A 23,975-nucleotide genomic window follows, 5' to 3' on the forward strand; every position below is an offset into this window, starting at 1 on the left:
TGGTCCCTCCTAGTGGGGTTTTGCAGCCTCCATGCATCTAACATGTTGAATCTTTTGCATCGGTGTATAAGTGCCTTGTGTGATTTGTTAACTTTGAATTTACATACATTTCAAAAGTCTCTTGTTTATTTTTGTTTTCTGTTCCGTTTCACGACAGCACAATATCTAGGTTCACCCCCCCATCAATATCACTTAACCTACTTAATGAAGGACTTCAGATACAGTGATTCACGCAAACGCTGTTGAAAGTTAGGGGCTAGGGACAAAAGCACTTTTTTGAGGTAAGAATATCTCGAGCATCTATATTTTGTTGATTGATACGACATGCTAAGGGTGCACGTTATTTCTTTGGCGCCCCTTGCCTCTGCATCATGTGTGAAGGCTGCATCACTGGGACCGGTGCATAAGTTTGATTCTGAAGAGTGGTGCCAGTCAAGCGCTCCACTCTGCCTGCATCACTGTGTATTCTGGGATGAAAAGTTAGTGTCACACGATGAAGAGTTGTCCGTTAATGATCTATCCTCGAACCACGCATAGGCAGGGCTGAACGGGTCAGTGGGCCAACTTCCGCTTAGGGCACGTTGCCTGGACAACCAGGGTCACGGCGATCATAGAGGCCCGTCCTCCTGGTTTAGAGCATGAGCAGCAGGAGCTCTTCCACACGGGTCCCCCTCCTGGGATTTGCCGCCATTAGCTGTTGTCGGGATCGATCGAGGATTGTGTACAGGCGTAGCTGAGCAGGGGAGACCGCTATCTTTCGTTCCTTTGGTGCCAGCCCGTCCTGATAAGAGAGAGGTTCTTCACTGTCCTTTGCAGCTGCACCACAGACCCGCAGGCAGCCACCTTTGTTTTCTGAATGCGCAGTGAGATTCAGCGAGGCCTCCCTGCAGACTACTGCAGTGTGTGGCCACCCCTCCCCCTCTGTTGGGCTTACCGGGACTGACTGTGCAGCAAGTAATCTGCATTTTTAATGTATTGCCTTTGTTGTGATCAAGTTGCAACTTTTAATGTGACTTGTTATAAATGCGTCTGCTGTGTTCTGAGCTAGTATTTTTTTACATTTTAATCGCTGACTAAGCGTGGCCATGAACACATTTTTTCGCTTACCGAAACACTCTGTGGTAGCTTTCTTTCTCTTCTCGCTTTCCTGGTCCTTCTTTTACTTAATCGAAGTCACACCTGGAATAGGTAAGACTCCGTTATCCATGCCGTATGTTCTTGTTTGTGTTCAGCTATGGAGTATGTCCTTTTTGGGGAGACTGTGACAGAATCCAGTGCCCCCTTTAACCAGAGATCTGAAGTCCGACCCCAGAATGCAGCTTAGGTGTGTGGTCATTCATCTGTGCCATGTGAGATAACAGTACATGTTGCAGCGCCCAGGATAATGTGCTGCATGGCTAAATACTTTTAAGGTCCCAAAGCGAGACGTATTGGCTATGCCAATGCTTGTTATTTTTGGTTGATGAAAAATGAAATAATTTTCCACTTTCTTACATCTGGAGATATGTGACCACACACTCTCTCTCTATGGGATCAATAATGAAAATAAAGTCCTCATTATGTCATTTGTTGTGTAGGTCTCACAGAGAGCCATTAGAAATAATACTGTACTGAGTTCAGTTATTCAGTTCAATTGTATGGTAAATCCTGCTATATATTCATACGAACATTCATCAAGACCCAGTATTTCACTCCTTAATTAATGGAAATTATATTGATCTTCATATAGGATTTATACATAAGAGGTGCAAACTGTTCAATGGAAAAGTGCAGATGCACTGCTGGTGTATAGGAATATATATACAAGTGTGAAACAAAATATACTGTGCATATCCCTGGTTCTCAAGGTTTGGAACGCAGCTTGTTTTGGAGGATTATATTAATTTGTATATTCCCTCTGTGATTATGTCACCAGGGAACAGGGTCAACGTTTTGACCCTATCTAATTTCTAGGATTGCATCGGAACCAATAAACTCTGTCTAAAGCACCTTGAATCAAGGATATGATGAGGTTGGTATAGCATCCGAAACCTTTCTCTTTTTTTTTGGGGGGGTGGGATTATGGGAGTAAAGAATTGGTTAAAGTGTTATGTACGGGGGTGTGGCCAAGATGGCGGCTTGAGCGGATGTGCTGCTCCTGAGCTCCCGCCGATGGCCAAATTATAGCGCTGGCCAAGAGCCTCTTTTAGCTTTCTGTCGGCTGGTGTTGGGGGTCGGGAGAGGTCCCGACAGCATTTGGGACCGGGTGTGCCTCAATCATGGTGGAGATCGGCCTCACTGGGCCAAGATCGAGAGGTTGGCGGCGCGGCTGAGGAGACTGGGCTGCGCCACCTGAGAGCCGCAGACGATGTGGGGCGGCTCCGTAGCTGACTGCTTGATTCGCCCGGAGGGAGCTGGGCCTCGCGAGGCGGATTCGGCTAGCAGCCCCGGGCAAAGCAGAGGCGAGGAGGAGAGACCGCGACGGAGCAGAGCCGGTGAGGTCCAGCCCGCATGAGGCCTACGCAAGGCCCTGGGTGTTGGGCCCAAGCGAGGGCTGCTGTGGACCCGTCGGCGGGTGACACCGCCCCCCCCGCCAGGCGGAGAAGGGAGGAAAGCGGAGGCTTGTGGACCCCAGCGACGGGGGGGGGGCCCGCCCACGAGGCCCCGAAAGGTGGTGAAGCAGCGGTGGAGCGCCGTCAGAGTGGGGCATAGTGCGCAGCACAGGCCGCGGTCAGCTACGGGCCTGGGCTTGCACGGAGGCGAGTGTAGGCCACCAGTGGCTTCTGCCTCCCCCAGACCACCGATCGAGAGGCAAGATCGGAAACAGCAACGGGCATTGAACGAGGTGTGCCGCACCCCTCGACTGGACCTGGTTTGTGGCGTGGGCCAACGGGGGCTCGGAATGGTTTGGGCCTAACACTGCGCCAGAAAGCCTGAGGAGGAAGTCTCCCCAGGGAGAGAACCTGCCAGGTCGTTGCCAGTGGTTCTCTGAAGCGAAGCCTGCTGGAGCTGGGAGCCCGCTGGTCAGGTAGACCGGCATTGTGACCGGTACTGGGAGCCTTGACGGTCTTGTCTAGAGCTGCGGGGGAGACATTGAACAAGCCACGCTGTGGGGAACCATCATGCCCGCGGGGCCCGGAGGTCTTCCAGGGAGTGGAGGGGTCCAGCCGCCATTTTAAGTCTGGGATCCGGCAGCTTTTGGGCCTGCAGCGGCAATGGCACCCCCCTACTGATGAACGCTAGTGGAGACGCGGCCTGGAGGGTGGAGGGAGGGTCAGGGTGTGGCAGAGCGCCTAGAGGCACGGCGGTGCGGCAATAGTAGCTGAGGCCTGAGTGGGTACACCATGGGAGTGAGAGGCTGAAGTGTGACGGTGCCTGAAAGTGTCCTTCCTGGGGGTTGGACTATTGGGCCCATCTGCGCCCAAGTGGACTGATGATATAGTGACTGACATAGCTTTGAGGAGCCTGAGAGTTGTATGGTCCGCGCCGGACAGTGGTGTGAGCGCTAGGGGTGGGGGGACCCTCCAGCGTCCCAGAAGTACAGGGGTGGACCCCTTGGATTCCCAGGGTTGCAGAAGGCCTATTTGACACTCCCGGGCCTAACCACTCAATTGGCCTTAGTGGGAAGAAAGTGTTCCATCTGAGCACCCTGTGTGAAAAATGTTTCTGAACAGATTCAGTCCTTCAATTAATATCCTGGATTAACTCAGAATAGGATGACCACATCCTCTCGCAAAATAAGCACAGAGTACAATCCGACTCTATATTTCAGCTCAATAGTTCGTAAAAAAATAAATGCATGCACAAGAAAAGATTACCTGAGACTCAGGAGCGTTTTCCGACTGAACTCTGCAATGGCAGAAAATGCGCAAAGGATGACAACATAGTTATACCAAAACTGAGGTGTAGAAACTTGCGCAAAATATAAATAAGTTTTTAAGAAAAGACAGTCACGCCTTGGAATCCGCGGCGGCAGAAAGCGGAGTCAGGAAAACAACCTCGCGTTCGAGTAGAGGAGCAAGGCACAGGACGCGCTCGATATTGAAAGACAAGCAGCAAAAAAGGCTGCCAACTGAAAGTTATACGGGGAGAGACGCAGGAGAACCAAAATCCGATCCAGGAAAAAGGCTTACACCGGCATAGGCACAGAAGTCTCCAGAACCGAAGTCTTCCAGATTCTCTCGAGTGAAGCAGAAAAAGGGACGTGGTCCAAAACAGGAAGAGGAAGCCAAGCATCTGGTGTCTTGAGCTGACCGCCTATATGCTAAGGCAAGTCAGCTGATCGCCAGCAAGGTATTCTGGGTAGGCATACAGGCTGTGAACCTATTAAGGCATTCTCGGACTTGTAGTTTTTATGGTTTAGGGGACAAGGAAAGGGCGACAGAGGCCTGACGGCTAACACTAGCTTTGTAATATACATAGCTTTGTAACATACAAGAGCTAAAAGCCCATTACAGCATTGCATTTTGCTATTTCCCCTCGTCCCATATTACATCTGTAACATGGATCGACCAAATTATGGACGAACAGAAGACCACGCCAGCTGTAAACCCTACTGACAACACGTTGGACGGCTTCCTTCAAAAAGCTGTGTGGACTATCACAAAGGAAATTGAGCAAGGAGAACGTAGACTTTCGATACTTTCTACCGTTGTTCCATCCCACTAACACCTGTAGATACAAATACAGATCTTGTTGGCATGGACACTGACCAGAGGACTTTAGTACTACTCTTGCCTGTTGTTACAATCAAGCATAATGATGATGTCCATGTAAAAGATAAACAAAATATGCGTGATCTCAGAGGAGAATAGTCCTCTAAAGTAGGGGGTCAGAGGAAGAGAACCGAGGTGGTGGGATTAGAACATAAACCAAAGGACTATTTACCTGTGACCAAAAAAAAGACCAGGCAAGATCCTGCACTAGGCAGTAGTTCTAGAGGATGCACGGGTAGAGGGGCCACACCAGATTGGGCAGATATTCCTCTAAATAAAATCAGTAGGATAATATCTGAGGTACTGGTCCCCATTTTGGATCGCCGAGGTTGTATTGAAGATCAGCTTTCCCTTGTGCTTTGGGAACTAAACAAGTTACCAGCACATGTCATACAGAAGGACGAGGCTATCCAACCGAGTAGCACAGTGGCCTCATCCTGTAATAGGACGGTCCCCCAAACCATAATGCCGTTAACCCTATGGGCATGAGCCCCTTGTGAGGCTCCGCTCGTAGATCTCCCTGCAAATTTCCCCAATCGCCACCGCGAGACAGTACCCTCTATGAAAAATCAAAAGGTGGGGCAAGGGTTTATAAATTCCTGCAAACCTGATTTGCCAAATGGGTTCAGCTACCAACATTAAAATCTAAATTAAACTGCCCAGTATATCCACCTTTCAGAGGGAGGGGGGAGGGGGGGGGGGTGCAAAAGACATATTAAATGTACCGCAAGATTGCACCCCCTATACTTCGGTACTCACCGGAGTCCCACATCTCCTTCCAAGTCGCCAAGAAATCTGCCAAAGCCTTATTAATAATTCAGCTCATAGGTGCTGCAGTAAAATATCGCCCCAGGCAAACTTGACAGACAACATTATTATGGCCAGGCAGGTGAGCTTATTGGGCCACACCACAAAATCGGTTAATGGGACTGTGTGGTCCTAGGGACCCTAGATATGTGCACTTCCTTTTGATGCCCCTTAAAGACGTACTAGGGGAGAACAACCCCATACGGTTCTAGCCGCTGATTTTTTTTTTCTATCCACTTTATAGGGTTAATATCCAGAGCCAAGGGTAAGAACTCATGCCCGTTCACAGCAATTATAGTTTATCCGAATCGCTCTGAAAATCTCTCAGGCCTCATTGATATTGACTGACTGTAAGACTATACTAGAGAGGTAGCTGATGGGAGGGGGTGAGGCTCAGGTATGCAGTAACTCAGGAAGTGCAACCAATGATGTAGAATCCGTGGATGAAGGGATTGTCCCTCCAGTATGCGCCATACCCTATGCACCCACTAACATAGCCAGAGCAAATGATGGCGTAAAATCCATAGTTGAAGGGATTGTTCTTCCTGTATGTCCATGGAATATTACAGGAATCCGTTCTAAGATAATGAACAAGGACTGGCTAGGGTATATCAGAGGCTCTGACATCATTTGCCTCCAGGAAACTTGGTCTAGAGATGATATGTCCCTAGACGTTTATCTTTCTTTTTGTGTTCCTGCATTACCTTCAGCTTCAGGAAGGGCTAAGGGAGGGATTGCGGTGTTCATATCATTAAAATATGTATCTATAAAAGCCAATTGTTTACGTTAATCACCTTGGTACCAACTAATTATGATACTTAATTTAACTAAGGTCGGAGTATTACTGGTGAATTGGTACCACAACATCTTTGATCAAAAGAATTGTCAGGTTATTGAGGCCCTACAAAATGAGATCACGCAAAGTGTCAGCCGCTATGCATCCTCTGGGTTGGGGATTTTAAATGTACAATCTGTAAACATAGTAAACGTGTATGTGTGTGGGCTGGAATATAGGGAGGGCCAGCCTCACTTCATTCATTCACCCCAGGGCGAACAAAGCCTTAAATTCTGTTCTTATTGGGAATGATTTAGGCCTTATAAATAGTTTGGTTAGTGACTCCTCATCGCAGTGCCCCACATATGTTGGCTGTGGCAGGGTTAGCTCTATTGATTTCATGCTAATATCTAGAAATTTCACCAGGATTGTTTGTGATTTTGTGGTGGAACCTCCTTGCGCGAGTGATGATGTCCCCTCATTGTCTCCCTCAACTTAAAGACTCAGGCGGGGGAGGGGGATGATCGCCTGATTGATTACCTTCCAAACAAAGGAGTTATGTTAAATTGAGCAAGATCCATCCCCGTAAATTTGAGTAAGATATTATTAAAGGAAATTGTCACCCAATAATGGGGTGCTTGCAGTCCTCTTTTCCCCAAAGGTTGTCGTCTGGTAGTTTGAGTCACTGTGCCCTGAGTTAGCCAAGCGACTGACTAGGAGTGTCCTGCATCAGGAACCTCAGGAGGCACAGTGGTTTAACTCCGATTGCTCCAGGGTCCACAAGGATTTAAAAAGGACTCTCCTTGCTACTCCCCGCAATAGAGATCTAGTTAAAGCCGCAAGTATAAATATAAAATTGCAATTGAGGTTAGAAAAGCAGAATTGAGAAGCTTAGCATGGGGAGATCTGGAGAGAGCAGGAGCCCTAAGAAACACAAAAAAAGTTGGGAAATTATTAACCGCCCATTATTTACCGAAGGAGCCAGGCAGCTAATTTGCTAAACCTGGGAGATGCTTTGGTAGCTCACTTAGCTGGCATTTTTTTTGTTAACATCTTTTTATTGAAAGCAAAACAGTTCCATCATAATACACACTCAGGAGCAGTGGAAGAGCGGATTTAGCTTACATTATTAAAAGCACATCAGTTCAATCATTTAACGGTATTGGGATGATCCACCTCCAGGGCAGTGTACCCTCTAGCCTACCTCTGGTCTTCAGTCCGTCCCCTGCCCAGCTACTCCCCCACCCTCCTAACTCCCTCTCCTCCCCCACCCCTATTCTAGAAATGCAGCCTGGAGCCGAGCCTCAACTTAGCTGGCATTTTTAACCCACAGCACAAAAGGGTAGAGAAGTTTACAAGGCATCTGCCCATAGGCAGCGACCCAACTCAGTCTATCCATCACAGTATCTGAGGTTGAGGAGGCGTTAGCTCAGGGGACTTGCCTGAAAGCCCCATGCCCAGATGGGGTGCCGCTTGATCTTTTTAAAAGTATTCCTAACTTGTGGGCACCCTTGCTGACAAACGTATTTAAGGCAGTAATTATTGGTCCCATGCCTGCATCCTGGAAGGAGGCACTAGTGGTCCCTGTTTCAAAAAGGGAAATAGAAGTGACCCAGCATGCTATAGGCCAATATCGCTAATTGATGTCATAGCTAAGGTGCTAGGCAGATTCCTCCTTGCCCGTTTGGAGACCTGGGCAACCACTATAGGAGTGATATCTAAAACGCAATATGGTTTCAGGAGGGGGCTAGCACTACTGAGCAATGATTTAATCTGCCCTTAATTATTAACAAATAAGTGAAGACCAGGAAGGGCTCGATCCACTTGGCCTTCATGTATTTGTTGAGTGCCTTTGACACTGTTGACCGGGAGAAACTGTGGGTAATGCTGGAAAGTTTGGGTGTGGAAGAAGCACTGGTATCCCTCATCCGCCGGTTACATTTTAACACCACTTTAACTATAAGATCTGGCACTCAAGAGGAAACAACCACAGTTACTATAAGATATGGCACTCGAGAGGAAAAAACTGGTCCGATAGCCTTATCAGAAGGTGTTCGACAAGTGTGTATTTTATCCCGTTATCTGGTTTTAATATACACAAATGGTTTGGAAGCCTCTTTATTAAGCAGGAAGCTTGATTTTCCTAAAATTGGCAGCAAATTTGTGCTTTTAATATCTTACGCTGACAACACCGTGTTAATGGCTACGACCAATAAAAGCTTCAGAATTCCCTTGATGCTTTTATTGATTTTATGTCCTCACTCGATCTAAATGTAAATGTTATCAAATCTTATATTCTGATATGCGGTCCGAAGAGCTTAAAAACAAAGAACGTTGTTGCACGGGACAAGATAACTTTATGTACCTGGGGAATTTATTTAACAATAAGCTGAGTTGGGACCCATTTGTTACAGCAAGAGACCAACATACAACTAGGGCAGTGAATGGACTATTTTGTTTTGCATGCAAGCTAGGCCATAAGCCTGTGAGGAAACTAAAGACTCTCTCTAAAACCAACCGCCTCTCTATTGCAGCATATGGGGCTGGAGCATGGGGATATCATAAAAACCGTCAGCTACAAATATTGGAATTTTTTTTAACCAATAGGCTTTTGATGGCACCGAATAGTGCCCCCACCCGCCTATGTCACAAGGAATTGGGACTTGAGTTCATCGAGGATCGCATGTCTTGCTCCCCTCTATTTCTATGGACTAAAATTCGGCTATCTGAAGAACTAATGTTCTCCCGAGAAAAATTTATAGACTGTAAAAACCTGGCCAATTCCATAAAAATAGCATGGCTCCTCTTCCTCAGAAACAAATATCATGAAATGGGATTGGGGCACTTTTATGATAGCCCTGAAAGCATTCCATTGAATGCAAAAGCAGTTATCAAAGAGACGTTTTATTCCAAGGGCATTAGGCGTTATCCTGAACAAGTGGAGATGGGCCCACTGCAGATGTCCCCTGCCCCATTGCAATATTATCTAACATTTACTACTAACTTACAGACTAGATTTTATGTAACTAGATTCTGTTTATGCCATGTGCACTTTTTGTTGGCATTTCCACGTCAAAGAGGGTGAGGTTATGAACTCGTACCTTGCCCATGTGGCAACTTTACAAGCCAAAGCAAAATGCCCTTAACTTTAATCTGCACTTAATATAAAACGCCGGAGAGCACATTTTTTGCCCCACTGTTAAAGAAAATGTGCCCATGTACATATATGGACGGTTTTAAATTCTTGCATACACTGGCTACCCCTGATATTTGCATCACGATAGCCAACTATATAAAAGAATATATGGCTATTAGAAAACGCTATGAGTAAGAGCTCTTATGCTGCTTCATTTAAATCACTGTATGTAAAGAATTTTATGTCCCTGGAATTTTATGAATTGTTTTTAACTTACTGATTATAATTGTTTTATTTGATGTGATAATTTTATTGTAAACTTTAATGGTTCTTTTTTACGGAAGACTCTGAATTCACTGGACTGGGATTCAATGTTAGTTAGTCATTGCCTCGGAACCCCCTCCAACATGATATGCTGTAGGACATAGCAACATCGGTCATGCTCACCATAGGTACGGTACCAGAACTCCCCAGGAAACACCACTGACTGTGTATATGCAACTGCATGCTGTGCAGCTAGGAATGTACATACAATATAATAGAACCGTGCACCACATTGCACATGAATGGACAGGAGGGAGTCGGGTAGGGAGGAGGGGAAGGGGGTTAGGAGGGAGGGATGGTTGGGGAATGTTAACCTTGATATGCAGATTGTTGCCATGAACAGTGCTGTAAGCACGATTGTTGTGATAGTATGACATTTAACCATGGCCTCACTGCTGTTGTACCCCCCATGGATTATGCAGGACATTGTGGTTGGTTCCTTCTCTTGGGACTATTGGTATGTACCTAACCACAGCATAGTATTTAAAAAAAAAAATAAACGTATGATTTGTTGAACCGAAATTAGGTTATTTCAGTTCATTTCAGACTGTCTTTTTTTCTTCTCCTGAATGGACATTACCTCCCAAACGCTCTGCAGTACAACCTGTGAACCTGTTCCTGAAACCACATGCGTCATCACAGAAAAACCTGTCCTTAGTGAACATTACAGCATTTCCAGTTCCTGAAGGAATAGTTTGAGACAGTTTCATATGATGTATATGGTCCAACTGAACTTCTAAAAATACCACAATTGTTTAAAATTTCTCTCAGTGATATGATCACCTCTAGTACTTTCTCTGATGATTGGGACTTTGAAACTATAAATAATATGCTGTCTGATTTAGAACAATCTGCTGCATTTTCAAATGATGAATTGTATGACGATACATCTAATTTTGACACCATGTTTTGTTATCAAAACTATGGTAATCATTTCTTGCACAAAGCAAGTATCCCACGTAATGTTTTCTCTTACCATCAATGGGAGCATTGCCCAACACCGCACGATTGTAAGCACAGATTTTAATTTCACTGCACTCGCTGCTAACTTTGCCAATTTTGCGCTTTGCACATTCTCGTTTTTAAAATTGCCCAAGTAGTTTCCTGAATTAGGTTTATGTAACTTGCTTTTAGATAATTTGCTGCCACTTACTTTCAAAGATTAGTCTGCCCCTCCCCGATCCAACGCGGGAACATCCCGTTTGTTGTGGAGGCAACTTCCGGTTGCAGGGGCGGCTGGCGTTTGAGCAGCCCAGCCTTCCCCCATAAAAACCGGATGACATACAGGATGCGCAGCGGACACGCCGAAGGCGCACCTAAGGCAAGCCAGTCTGCGCCAGTCCGGGTCCCAGGGCCAGAAACCCTAGAGGTTCGCCACCACAGCATATAATTACATATTCTAGGGACGACCTACTTAGACTGAATAAACATTTTCCAATACAATTTAAAAACAACATGAATCCTGATGGAAAGGCACTGGAATGTGGTCACTGTGAGATTAGTTTAGCAGGTTGCAACAACGCCAAAAAACAAGAGAGGAAATTGTGCTTCATGCTCCTAAACTGTCGGTCAATGGGCAAACACAAATTTGAGATCTATGGTATTTTAAAAGATAAAAAACCAGACACAGTTTTCCTAACAGAGACTTGGCTGAATGATAGCTCTGATCCAGACATTGTGGATGCCCTACCGGAGGGCTATGAGATCTTGAGGCAAGATAGGGAGCAAAGAGGGGGAGGCATTGCAATTATTCATAAGTCTTCCTTGAAATGCAAGATTAGAGAAGCAGGTATAGAACATTGTGAAGCACTCCTTTTTAAACTATCAGTGACGAATGATATGACCATAGCAGGCTTCCTAATATACCGTCCACCCACCTGGCCCTGCTGCCCAATTTATAGCTAGCCTTGGGGAAAATTATTCAACCTGCCTTACGCCATAAATATTTCTATATACTAGGAGATTTGAACTTGCATTTTGATAATGAGAACAAAGAAGTTCAATCCCTATGTAGTGATCGGGGGGCACTGATCCGGAGACAACAGGTGAAATTAGCAACGCATCAAAAAGCACATATTCTTGACCCTATCTTTACTAATCAAAAGGAAATCGAGATTGAAGCACCCTGGCCTATTCCTTGGACTGACCTCTATCTAATTCCATTCTCAATACACATGAGTAATCCTAGGTTAGAAGTACTGGGGGCAAAGACTACCTATAGAAAATGGACTGGCTTTAATCCCAGTTTCTTCTCACTGGCATTGGCTAAAAATAAACCCATACTAAAATCAGATATAAATAAGGCCAATGACCAATATGAGAAATGGATAACAGGTGCTTTAGATGAGAAAGCCCCATGGACGACGACAAGCCTTAAGAGACAGATAACATCTGCTCCTTGGTACAACAAAACTCTTGCTAAAGCTAAAAAAAAGTCTGCAAGAAATTGGAGCGGATTTGGCGCAAACATTTCTGTGATAAAAGGCCAAAGAGCAATATAAAAGCGAAAGTAAAAAATACCATATACTATTTAAGAGAACGAGGTGCAAGTTCTATACGGAGAAAATAGAAAAAGCGAGGAACTCATCAAAAATATTTACTATACTAAAGTCGCTTAAATCACGTGACAGTTGGAAAGATGAAGAAACCCCCTCCATTGAAAACTGCAATAAGATCCCCCAATTTTTTGCTGAGAAGGTGGCTAAGATGTGTAATGCCTTCCCAATGAAAACCGGTCGGGTGAAAGCTCAGAAATCAAGAAGGAGAGAACGGGTACTGGGGACAGGTTTAGCGAACTTAAAATACCAGATCTAGAGGAACTAAAATTAATTGCCAAAGGATTCAAATCTGGCTCCTCCCGAGATCCGGCCCGCCCAGAACATCTCTTGATGGGGGCAGATCACATTATGCCTTACATTCATGAGCTTATTAACCTCTCCTTCCAGAAGGGAGAAGTCCCCTTCAGCTGGAAACAAGCAATAGTACGTCCACTAAAAAAAAAAAACTTCAATAGATTCAGCAGTCTTATAAAATTTGCGTCCAATCTCGCTGCTACCATTTGTCGCTAAGATTGGGGAAAAAATAGCTAATAAACATCTAACTAATCATATACAGGTAAACGATCTATTACATCCCTCTCAGTCGGGCTTCAGAACAGCCCACTCCACAGAATCTGCTCTGCTCCTGGCTGCTGACACAATGAGAAGCTGTGCGGACGAGGGGCAGACGACAGCTATGATCCTACTGGATCTAAGTGCGGCGTTCGATACCGTCTCACATGGGCTACTTTTGCAGAGACTAAAGGAATGTGGCATAGAGGGCACCGTATTACAATGGATGACATCCTTCCTATGTCTACGTAGCTTCCAAGTGTTACAGCAGTCACAACTTTCTAAGAGTATCATGTTGCCGCAGGGAGTCCCTCAAGGGTCAATTTTGAGTCCCACACTATTCAACCTATATGTGGGACCACTGGCAGAACTAGTGGAAAAACATCATCACCATCGTATCATACGCTGATGAAACTCAGTTAATTGTGACATTATCTGGAAACAATAAAATGAAAGCACAGAATTTCATCAGATGCCTAGAAGAGGTAGCAGGGTGGATGTCTGATCATTGCCTAAAACTGAATAGTAATAAAACAGACGTGATGATAGTTGGCAATGCACAGAGTTTATGGTCCTCGGCATGGTGGCCAGAAACTTTGGGACAAGTCCCGATGGCAAAATCAGAAGTAAAAAACCTGGGAGTCATGATTGACCCTAAACTGTCCTTCGAGGCTCAGATTCGAAGGGTAGTGGGTAAATGCTTTAGAACCCTTGAAACCCTGATAAAATCTTGGATCTCCTTCCACCAAATGCAAGGAAAACGATAGTGGATGCGTTGGTAACATCACAATTGGACTATGGTAATGTACTGTACTTGGGAGATCCCAAAAGGGGGCTAGCCAAATTACAGGTGGTGCAGAATGCGGCTGCACAGCTTATACTGAATCTCCCTAGAAGAGCATCCGCAAAGAGCTACACTGGCTGCTGGTGGAAGAAAGGGTCCGCTTTACGTCCATGTGCTACTCTCACAAAATACTTGCTAAAAAAAGGTCCCCGATGCCTGCACCCCCTAATTTCTCAGTATGTTCCATGGCGCAATCTACGATCAGAAGGTAGGTCACTAGTGAAAATTCAGAGAATTCAGAGCGTGAGAATGGGGGCCTAGTCCTTCAGCTACCTTGCAGCAAAATACTGGAATGGACTCCCAGAAGCTATAAGAATGGAACCATGCCAAGGCCAATTTAGGAAGAAGCTTAAAACCTGGCTGTTTTCCTCTGCATACTAAAGCAGAGGAGAATTATAATATTGCATTAGTTGGCAAATTGCTGCTGAAGTGCTTAATGTAGGTTCTCGTTGTGAGTCTGTTAGTGCGGGGACACGCCAGATGGCGTAACAATGCACTTTAGAAATGCTAAAATAAAAAAATAAAAAATAAAGATAGTTCACAATATTTGCATGGAAGTTTGGTTATTGTTCTGGGTTTAACACTTCAGACCCGACCTCTTATTATTATAAGCTTGCACCTACATCTTCAAATAAAAATATGCTAACATGAAACAGATATACTCTGCTTCCTTTGCCCAGCTGTCTGTACATGATTTCGATGTTTAAAAGAACAACATAGACTTGTATCTGTCTGGGGGACTAAAGAATGATCGGTTTAGGGAACTGAGGGCTTATTTAGAGCATGCCACATACCACATTATATGATAATCCTGAACAATACTGTGCAACAAACGTCCTGCTTTGGACTAGTCAAGTTTAACTATTGGAACTTACCTTGGATTCCTTCACTTACACACTTTAAGGGATGGCAAAATTACATACAACACAGTGATGATACAGTAAATGCCATTTTACACAATGGTTTGTACAATTCATCGGACCCCAATTGAAAGAGATGGTCGGTTTGGCCTATCAAGACAAATAGGTGTCAGCCACGATTCAGAGGTACCACCGAAGGGTTTAGTATCCATAGGCCTGACCAACGCTATGTGGAACACTTGCGGTTGGGTGTTGGGAAGTTATGCCTAGAGGCTAAAAAGTTCAACACTGTCCCAGGTGAAACAACACTTGTCCGAACTCTCAGATGACATGGAGCTTGGGGATTTTTTGTTAGGCCCTCAGACAGCCAGTCGCAATATTCCAATTTCAATATTGTCTACAGTATCAGTAGGTAGGCAATTATGAAGCGTTGGGAGAGGGATGCATACATGAGTACTTGAAATTACCGTACAAATTTAGATGCAGGAATGGGGACACTGGAGTTTTTCTCTGTGGGTCAAACTGTGAAACTGCTTTAAGTGGGTCTCCATTCTGTATGGAAATTTTACTTAATGGAGCCAGTAATGTGTCCCTTGCCAACTTATGCTGTCACGTGAAGGGTTGCCCAGCTGCCTTGATTCATCCGGTGTTCAAGCTGTTCTAGAACTGGAGCTATTTGATGTTGAATGATCAAGGTTGTTGTGGGATGGTACCAGACATGGCACATCTAGTCACAGTAAGTTCCAGGGTTACTTGTTGTATGCAAGTATCGTTTCTACTGACCCCCTCAGTTAGGAAGGCAACGCTATGGCCTTCATTGTTTCCTTTTATACGGTTTGATTCTCTGAGCAGACTGAAAGCCATGCTTTGACAGAAGGATGTGGCCTTAACCTTAGCCAGAGAGACTTTTGAGCTCCAGGTTCCAAGGTCTTCATCTGGGATACAGGCTCTAGTCCATACGAACTTCCCACTCCATTTCGGGGAAATGGTTCATCGTATCTTTAACATGTCTAAAATGAGGGGATCGTGCACCTATTTAAAAGCATAGGTTCTGGACTATTGAGCACCTTTCAAACAATCTTCGGAGTTATTCCAGCATTTATACATTCCTTATTGGGAAGCAGTTTTGGAGGGCTTCCGCTGGTCCTCTTACTTGTAGTGGATATCCTAATTTTAATTTTCCTGCTACGCAATGGATGGGCCAGTTCTCAAAGACACTGCTTTGCGACATTTCCTTGAACGCATGATACTCAATCTGAGATCACCTCTGCTTCGGGAGCTAAGCTAGCATTGGTTCCCATCATTCAGACCAGTCCGGGTTGACTGCATTCTGCCTGTTCTCCGCCTCCTATTCTGCGGATACGAATGTGTGTTGGACATATGTCTGACTCTTCCATTGGTTGAGCCACCGGACATAGACCTGCTACTGGACCCCTTAAGGTCCTACGTGGTACAGTATCCTCAGCATACTCCCATGTTGATGACTGCATTCCTAAAGGCTCCACAGGATGCTCTGACTCCTGTCGGAACACACAACGGCTCTACAACAGGTTCACAGGTATCAAGTGCTCCTGCTGTGGCAACAGAAGATGATCGCCTTTGCTCCATTGACCTGATACAAACAGGTGTTACAGGGACTGTCATTTGCGAATGCAAGCAACAGTGATGTTTCGTCTCCCACACAGGATACATAAACATTTGGCTGTCCGTGTGATGGGAACATTTCAGCCCTTTTTCCAAAACAAGCCAAATTGGAATGCGCAAACATAGTTTTGTTTTAACTTTTTCTGCTCTCACTGAGCAACATGGCTTTTGATGTGTTCGGTTGGTCTTACAGTACATTGGCTATTTAGTGGACTTGTAGAGCCTTTTTAATTTTTATAGCATCATTTTTAAGTCTTGCCTATGCAGCGCGCATGCACTGCATAGGAAAAAGACCTTCAGCTATCGCTTTTGGTTTTTGTCCTAAAAACCTGTACGCGTTCCATTGCCTTCAATGGCAACGCTTGCACGTTTGGCGACTCCCTTGCGGGAGCGAGCTTGACACCATATGTTTGTAATTTACATCCAAACACATAGTGCCCCTGACTCAACCCGCAAGGGCAATGTTTTGTGTGCTGTCAGCCGCACTCCCTTCAACCATCCCACTTTTAGCGAGAGGCGCGCGCGCTTGTCTTAACTGAGTTGCTGTGCATCCTAGCTTGCCATGAGGGTGTTCCCTTTGTGTTTCATTGTTGTGTCCTAATTGTTGCGCTGTGTTTCCTAACTGTGCCTCTGGTTTTTTCGCTTTTGCTCCCCCCTGTTCTTTTACTTGTCCCCCAATATTTTGTTATTTCTTCGTTGTTTTGTTCTTATCCCTGGGCAGTTTTATTCACGTTGCTTAATTCTTTTTTGCTTGTCTTTTCGCTGTTTTGCATTTGTAGGGAGGGGCGTGTGCAGATTTATTGTTGTCACTTCGCTATTTTGTTCTGGTTACCCAATGTCTGGGATTTAAGCTTGTGACCTTCAAGTCATGGGAGGTGTCTACCTTGAGCCATCCTGCTAGTTTATAAAATTCTTGAACATGGAATCGAAAGGCGCCATCTTGAGTAAGTCCGGATATTTGGATCGTAGGAGGTTGGCTTAACACTTCACGCAGCGAGCATTGCATTACATTACAGGCATAGTTTGTGTAATGAGAGTGCAAGGTATGAGGTGGGTAGGAACCCTTTTCAAAACTTACAATTGCACGTCCTGCACTGCTGTCAAAGATAAGTTTTGCCCTAAAACCAGGAAGCCCCACCTTAACCAAGAGAGGTAGGTGCCTGCAGCTCAGTGGAGTGAGGTTCTTGGTCAAAGAAAAGGGTAATTTTGTTTATGGAAAGGGGTTAAAGCCAGGAAGCTGCAGAGATTCGTCCAAGATTCCCTTTTGCCTGGCGTCCTCATGTAAACCTAAGTGGCTCAAGGGAAACCCCAGAAAATATGGCGCCCTAGAGACCTTTACACGAGTTAAGGATTGCGGGCCGGTTTGAAATATTCGTTTGTCACTTCCCAAATTTCAGAATTAATATGCTGATCGCATAAGAAATCTATCCAACTGATTATTAAAATTTCCAAACATCTTTGGCAAATGCAACTCAGTGGTGTGTGTGTTGGAATGACAGGCTGTGGTTTCGCTAGTCCCAACTGATGTGTATGGAAGTTGATCTCAAAATTCAGAAGTCACTAATCAGACACCCCAAGTAAAATGTATGAAATAGTTTTTTGTTGCAAAGCCCTATTACTTCCAATACGCATAGAGAGGGCTTTGAGTTCAGCCCCTTGCTCGTGAATGAATTACCTTTTCTCTCTTAGTCGACTAAAGTTGATTTGATGGCTTGCTTCCCTTTAACTTGGTTTTTCATTTTTGATCATTTCGCTCTCAGTGTTCTACTTAGAGATGTTTTTCTTTGCACACCATGTTAGAAAAATAAATTGGAAACTGCTGCAATCGTAATGTATTGGTGCCATCTTGGATTGAGCTTTACTTTCATAGGAACCCCATCCAAGATTGACAGCCATCAGCGTGGAGGCTCCTTCCTGAACATGTTCACATGCTGATACTAACGAGCATTGGCAAAGCCAATAGCTTCACTGTTTCACACCAAGAACTATTGACTTTGCATGTGCTTGTTAACAAATCCAGTGGCTGCATGGTAATCCCACCTGAAGGGTGAAACCAGCCAATATGTAAATTAAAGATACATCAATAGATTTGTCTATTGGCTAAAGCTTGACATACATACGTTATCCCATTTTCAGCATGTGCGATATAGTGTTACTGTTTTTTTCTGTTTGCAGTCCATTTGTAATCTGAGCTGCAAAGTGGTTTGGGTAGAAAATAATTACGGTTCCCAGTTTTATGGTATTTTTTTTACATTAGCTTCTGTTTTTAGCCGTATTTTGTTTGCCTCATCTTTTTAGCATTTCGCCATATTCATTTTTGGTGGGTGTAAACCTGAATTAGCAACCACAGTACTGCACATGTAATTGACTATTAAAGATACACAGACACATTTGCTGTCCGTAGGATTTTCAGTGCTTAATTTGTACAACAAATTAAGTGCCAGGGCCCTTGTAGGAAGACCACTGTAGCCTGCACCAGCCATTGCCCTTGCCAGAGCTGCCAATGACATTACCAACATAACCCCTAACCATCGCACTCCTACAAGTACGCAAATTTGGGTTATTTCACGCCACATATGGCATGAGAGGCTGGTATTATTCATTTTCAATGTGTGTTTATTTAATAAATATAGTTGTTGTGCTCATATCAAAATTAAACAAGCATTGGCATAGCCAATAGGTCTCGCCTTTGGGACCTTGTAAGTAAAAAGAAAAAAAATGAAGTGTAAGACTTCACGTTTACATGTACTGCATCCTAAATACGAAGTAAATGTAAACGTGAAGTCTTATACTTCATTTTTTTTACTTACAAGGTCCCAAAAGCCAGACCTATTGCTGTGCCACTGCTTGTTTACATATACCATGTTTTTAGACACTGTTTTTATGAGAATGTTTTTAGGCTTTTTTAACAGACATATTTTAGCATTAGTTGACCATATCAACCTTGGGATATGGAGTGGGTGTTACGTACCCCAATCATGGCCTAGGTAGCCACACAACCTTTTACCTACATTTGTCCTACCTTGCTCTACATAACCGTTATAGCACAGACCTACTCAATTATGTGCTGAAGCTGGATAAATGTCGATCAGTTGCCTTGAAACTAGCCTCATTTATTATGTATGAAGATTCTTAGAAAGGTACCTGCACATGACGCACATAACAGGATTAACATACTCTGTAAAAAAGTCATGGTCATCTTCATCCTAGGACGAAAGTACTACTTTGCGTAATTGCAGGTATTAATTTAGGCTCATTTTCATGATCATACTCGCAACATATTGATTGTGTAAGAAACCACAAGGCTATCCTTAGGGAATAAAAGAACCATACCAACACTAGGTAGGCAGAGGAGAAGCTTCCACGCTGACACAAGACACTGAGGTCTCTGCATGTAGAAGCTCCAGCAGGCAGTGGTCTGACATCCCTTGCGGAGTGTCCAACTCGAGACCTAGATGGTGTACTTTGTTTTCTCCCATCAGGTAATGGGTTTGGCTCTTTCCTAGGAGATTCTTAGCTTTACACCCACATAAATGCTAGGTACACATAGGTGAAAAACGGAACAAGTATTGGTAGCATTGGACACTGATTGCAGCACCACTACTGTAGATCACTTATTTTTATTATTTACACCGTCATTCTCCAAAGATTGCCCTCCTCTAAAGGCTAGCCACCAATATTAGCCTTTCATAATTCAATAGTTACACAAGAATAGAGAGGCAACATTCAAAAGAAAAGAAACATTTACCACAGCCCATTGCTGTATTTGCAACATGGAGATCATTTGAGCGGTCTTTTTTCTTGTTTGTTCTAATTCTTTTATTCAAATGCTTCCAAAATGTCAAATCCAGTTAAGCACAGCCAGCACGTTTTGCCCAATGTTTGGGCTTCTTCAGGGCCACCGTAATTAAATAAATTAATTCATTGGTGTGACAGATAGAGGGTAATCACGTCTTCTCTCGTTTTGTGCTCCACTTACATTTGTAATCATCATCCGGATCTTAGTCTGTTATTGTACTCCTATAGTCATGTTTCTTTTAGAGTCACAAACGGATACATTGCTGTTTAATACACGCCTGTGGGGCAATGTCCAGCGATAACGTGACGCGTAGAGTCGGTGTTCTTGTGTGAACGTTTGTGTGTGTGTGACCATGTATGTGGGGGTGTGGGATGTGTGTGTGTGTGCGCCGCCGCCAAGCATGTACTTTCAGCGTCATTTAAGTGTCAGGAGCCCTATAGATCAGCTAAGTTAAAATCTTCCTTGAGTAGGCACAGCTGGGCTACCACCCGTGGGTGTATACATCTGGAGTCACTGGTCTGTCCGCCGCAGGGTTGAGAGGGGAGAGGTCTAAAACAAAATAAAATCACTGCTCCACAGAGTTGCGCCAGGTGGCCCTTCAGTAATTCATAAAGCAAAACCTATATACCTTGCGGGTCACATTTTGCATATAGCATGCACCACGGCAGACCCTTGTGAATAATTATAGCCACGCCACGGGCATAGTTTGAGTTGTATGCTGCGTCGTTCCCCCACACACCCATCCCGCCCCAAATGCACCTAGGTACTCTCTGTGAGACGCACCTCCTTCATAAAGCAGATATCCACGGAGCATCCCCGAGGTCTCCGAGGACATGTCGCGCCTTGCGCGATCATTAACACCCCGGACGTTCCAGGTTAAAATTTTGACTGACTGCATAGGTAGCGAGAAATCTATGAGGCGATTCCCTGTCACTAAATGAGCAATCTCCAGCCGTGTAAGCAGGATTTGGTTTGGTTGCTGAGTGGTTCTAAGGGAATAGACAGAAAAAACAGTGGGCAGCTGATATGTGCCCTGTCTAGTCCCTTGTAGCGAAGCTGCTCATTTCTTAAATTGTCCTATTTCTCACATTAACATTTCTGTTGTGACCTTGTGCACATATTTGCGTGCATGACAATGTTAGATTAGTTAACCTGAAACGACTTTGTTTACACATCTAGTGTCGCACAACATCATCACAATGCCTACATCATGTACAAGGCCCTTCTTCGCACTAGGTACAAATGTCATTTCTATCACCACCACAGGATGACAGGGCTATCTACATATCCATAAGATCGCTAATCTTTACGTACATCGCAAGGCTGCTTTCTAATATCAATAACGAGCATCTCGGAAGATTAGCAGAGGAGGCACTTCAGCTGACACCGATGGTCCCTGCATGCTGAGACTTCACCACACAGCGGTCTGACCTCTTTGCTAGGGGGTGTCCAGTCATGACCAAAACTGGCTCCTACATTCTCCTCTGTCAGGTAAAGGGGTGAAGGATTCTTGGCTTCACACCTACGCACAGTCTCGGTACACTTAGAGTAGGGTTTTGCACAGGAGTTGTACACCTGATTACTGCTTTGTTTATATGCCTGCTTCTATACACTGTTTTAGCACCAAATTAGAAACCTATCTACTATTTAAGCTTTTGGTGCTTGGAATCACTTTAATCTGCTTCTTTCTACTTATTATCGCAGCACATGTATTTTATACCAGAATAACTTTGGTTAAATAAATACATTGAAAAATTCCTGCTGTGTACTCTGTATATTTTTCTGAGCACAATAAGCACGAGTGACTGAGTGAGAGGTTCTGATCTGTTTCCACAATCCCTGAGGGGTCAGGCTCGTCGTGTTCAGTGGTTGCCAGAAACCATTTGCTCTCCACCACCACCACCATCCTTGCTGCTCTCGCCAAGCAAGGAGTCTTTGACGAGGGGGATCCATCGTGCCCGCCTGTCTACGATTCGAGTCTCAAAGGAGAGTTTGGCTTGTTTTGCATCAGTTTTCCCATCGTTCATCCAACTAGGCACTTCAAGTTAGACCTCGCCCACTAGTCAGTCACGGGTCATTGTCCACCACCGGGCCCTCGCCCCCACCAGGGTCTACCTTTTTTTTTCTTTTAGATTTTCAAAAACCTTTATTGGCATCAGAATAAGAAAAAAGCACAGCCAGAGCGCCTACAACCCTGGGGCTGGCGGCAGGCAGCCATCATGTTGCATAGTGTTTCAGTGATTACACAGCCCATCAGCCAACAACCCAGAGGTCCGGCTGCAATGCGAATGCAAATATACATGGTACCAGCTGCATCGTGGAGAATCGGAGACAGCAAATACTACTATTTGAGCCTCGGCTGAGAGTACATAAGTACCCGGCATCTCAGTAATCTGCCCAATTAAGGTAACCTAACTTGACAATAAGTACAGTGTAGACCATGCCAAAATTAAATGCGGCATAGCCTAAACACCCCCTTCCCCCAGTTCACGCACACAACTCCACGTTCAGGCCAAACATTGTGAAAAAAAAATAATATATATATTTTTTTAAACAGGTGTATCTGTATACAAGCATACCCCATACTTCGTAATGTCACGCACCACACTTTGATATCCACCACTCGAGACTGGTAAGATTGATACAGTCCCCAGAAGTTTTTCGGGCGACTCATCGGAGGTAACAGCTCACTATAGTGTTCAGTTTGTGTGCAACAATAAAGCATGTCTCTGGCCCAACGGGAGACAGTGGGGAGCGGTCATCTCATCCAGCAGAGAGCCACCACCCTTCTTGCCATTAACATGCCCATATCCGTTAATCGCCGGATTGCTTCCGGAAGTCCCCTAGAGTGACCAATGAGCGCCAGAGCCGGGTCCAAAGGTAGCTCCACTTCCAGGATCCTACTCATTTCAGTAAAGCTCTCCACCCAATAAGTCTGCACTTTCGGGCAACTCCAGGCTAAGTGCAAGAAATCCGCAGTTGGGGCGCGGCACCTCTCGCAAGCTGGGGTGGGCCGGAGACCATATCTATGCAGCCTTTCAGGGGTGTAATATACCCTCTGGAGGAATTTGAAGTGAATCAGTCTGTGCTTTCCATTTAAGGAGATCCGTTTAGGGTTGACGCAGCAGTATTGCCACATAGCATCGTCTATAGTCAATTCCAAATCTCTCTGCCATGCCATCCTAGCCTTGACTAACTGATGCTCCTCCTGTATTAAGGTACACACAGTGAGCAACCCAATATACCCTTGGGGGCTTCGGTGAAAATATGAAATGGGTAAGAAGTGCCTCCAAGGGAGTTTGTTCCACAAGTATTTCAATGTTTTTTAGAAATAGTTCAATGAAGGACAATTTAATGGTCCTAGTGGAGTTTAGTTCAGTCAAACATATATATTCAATTCACAAATATCTGTTCATACATAAATACATTTAACATAAGACAATGAACAAGAAAAACAATAACAACACGAAGGTGTATATGCGAAATATTGAATTTTATCAAAAAATAAGTCACAAGGGATTTAAAATACAAATATATACATAGGAATACAGGAAGAACAAAAGAATCTCAGTTCACTCCTCTGTAAAACCTGAGCACACCTATCCAAAATATAAGTATTATTAATTCTTATAGGATAAGGGTGAGGGTCGACGTTTCGGTCTCTAATGAATGTTCCTTTGAGACCATCTTCAGGACTGATCAATTAATATTTGTAATGCCCTATTGTAAAATGAAACAAAAATATTTACAATTACAAATTAATCGAATCTTATAATTTCATTGAACATTATACACCTAGAAATAACACAACATACAGGACATTAAACTAAACAATACAAATAATTATTCAACTGAGAAACACATCAAAGATAGCATTGATGTGTTTCTCAGTTGAATAATTATTTGTATTGTTTAGTATTTTAAATCCCTTATGAACAGACATTTGTGAATTGAATATATATGTTTGACTGAACTAAACTCC

The 23,975-nt window shown here is 44.3% G+C and overlaps 1 protein-coding gene across 1 annotated transcript in view; it reads left to right on the forward strand.

Annotated features, from left to right (window-relative positions):
* VPS26B (VPS26 retromer complex component B) overlaps positions 1-23,975 on the forward strand; it is a 139,352-nt gene that overhangs the window by 38,029 nt on the left and 77,348 nt on the right. The window lies entirely within an intron of this gene.

The sequence above is a fragment of the Lissotriton vulgaris genome, chromosome 2_1 (assembly GCF_964263255.1).
Source record: "Lissotriton vulgaris chromosome 2_1, aLisVul1.2, whole genome shotgun sequence".
Lineage (NCBI taxonomy): Eukaryota > Metazoa > Chordata > Amphibia > Caudata > Salamandridae > Lissotriton > Lissotriton vulgaris.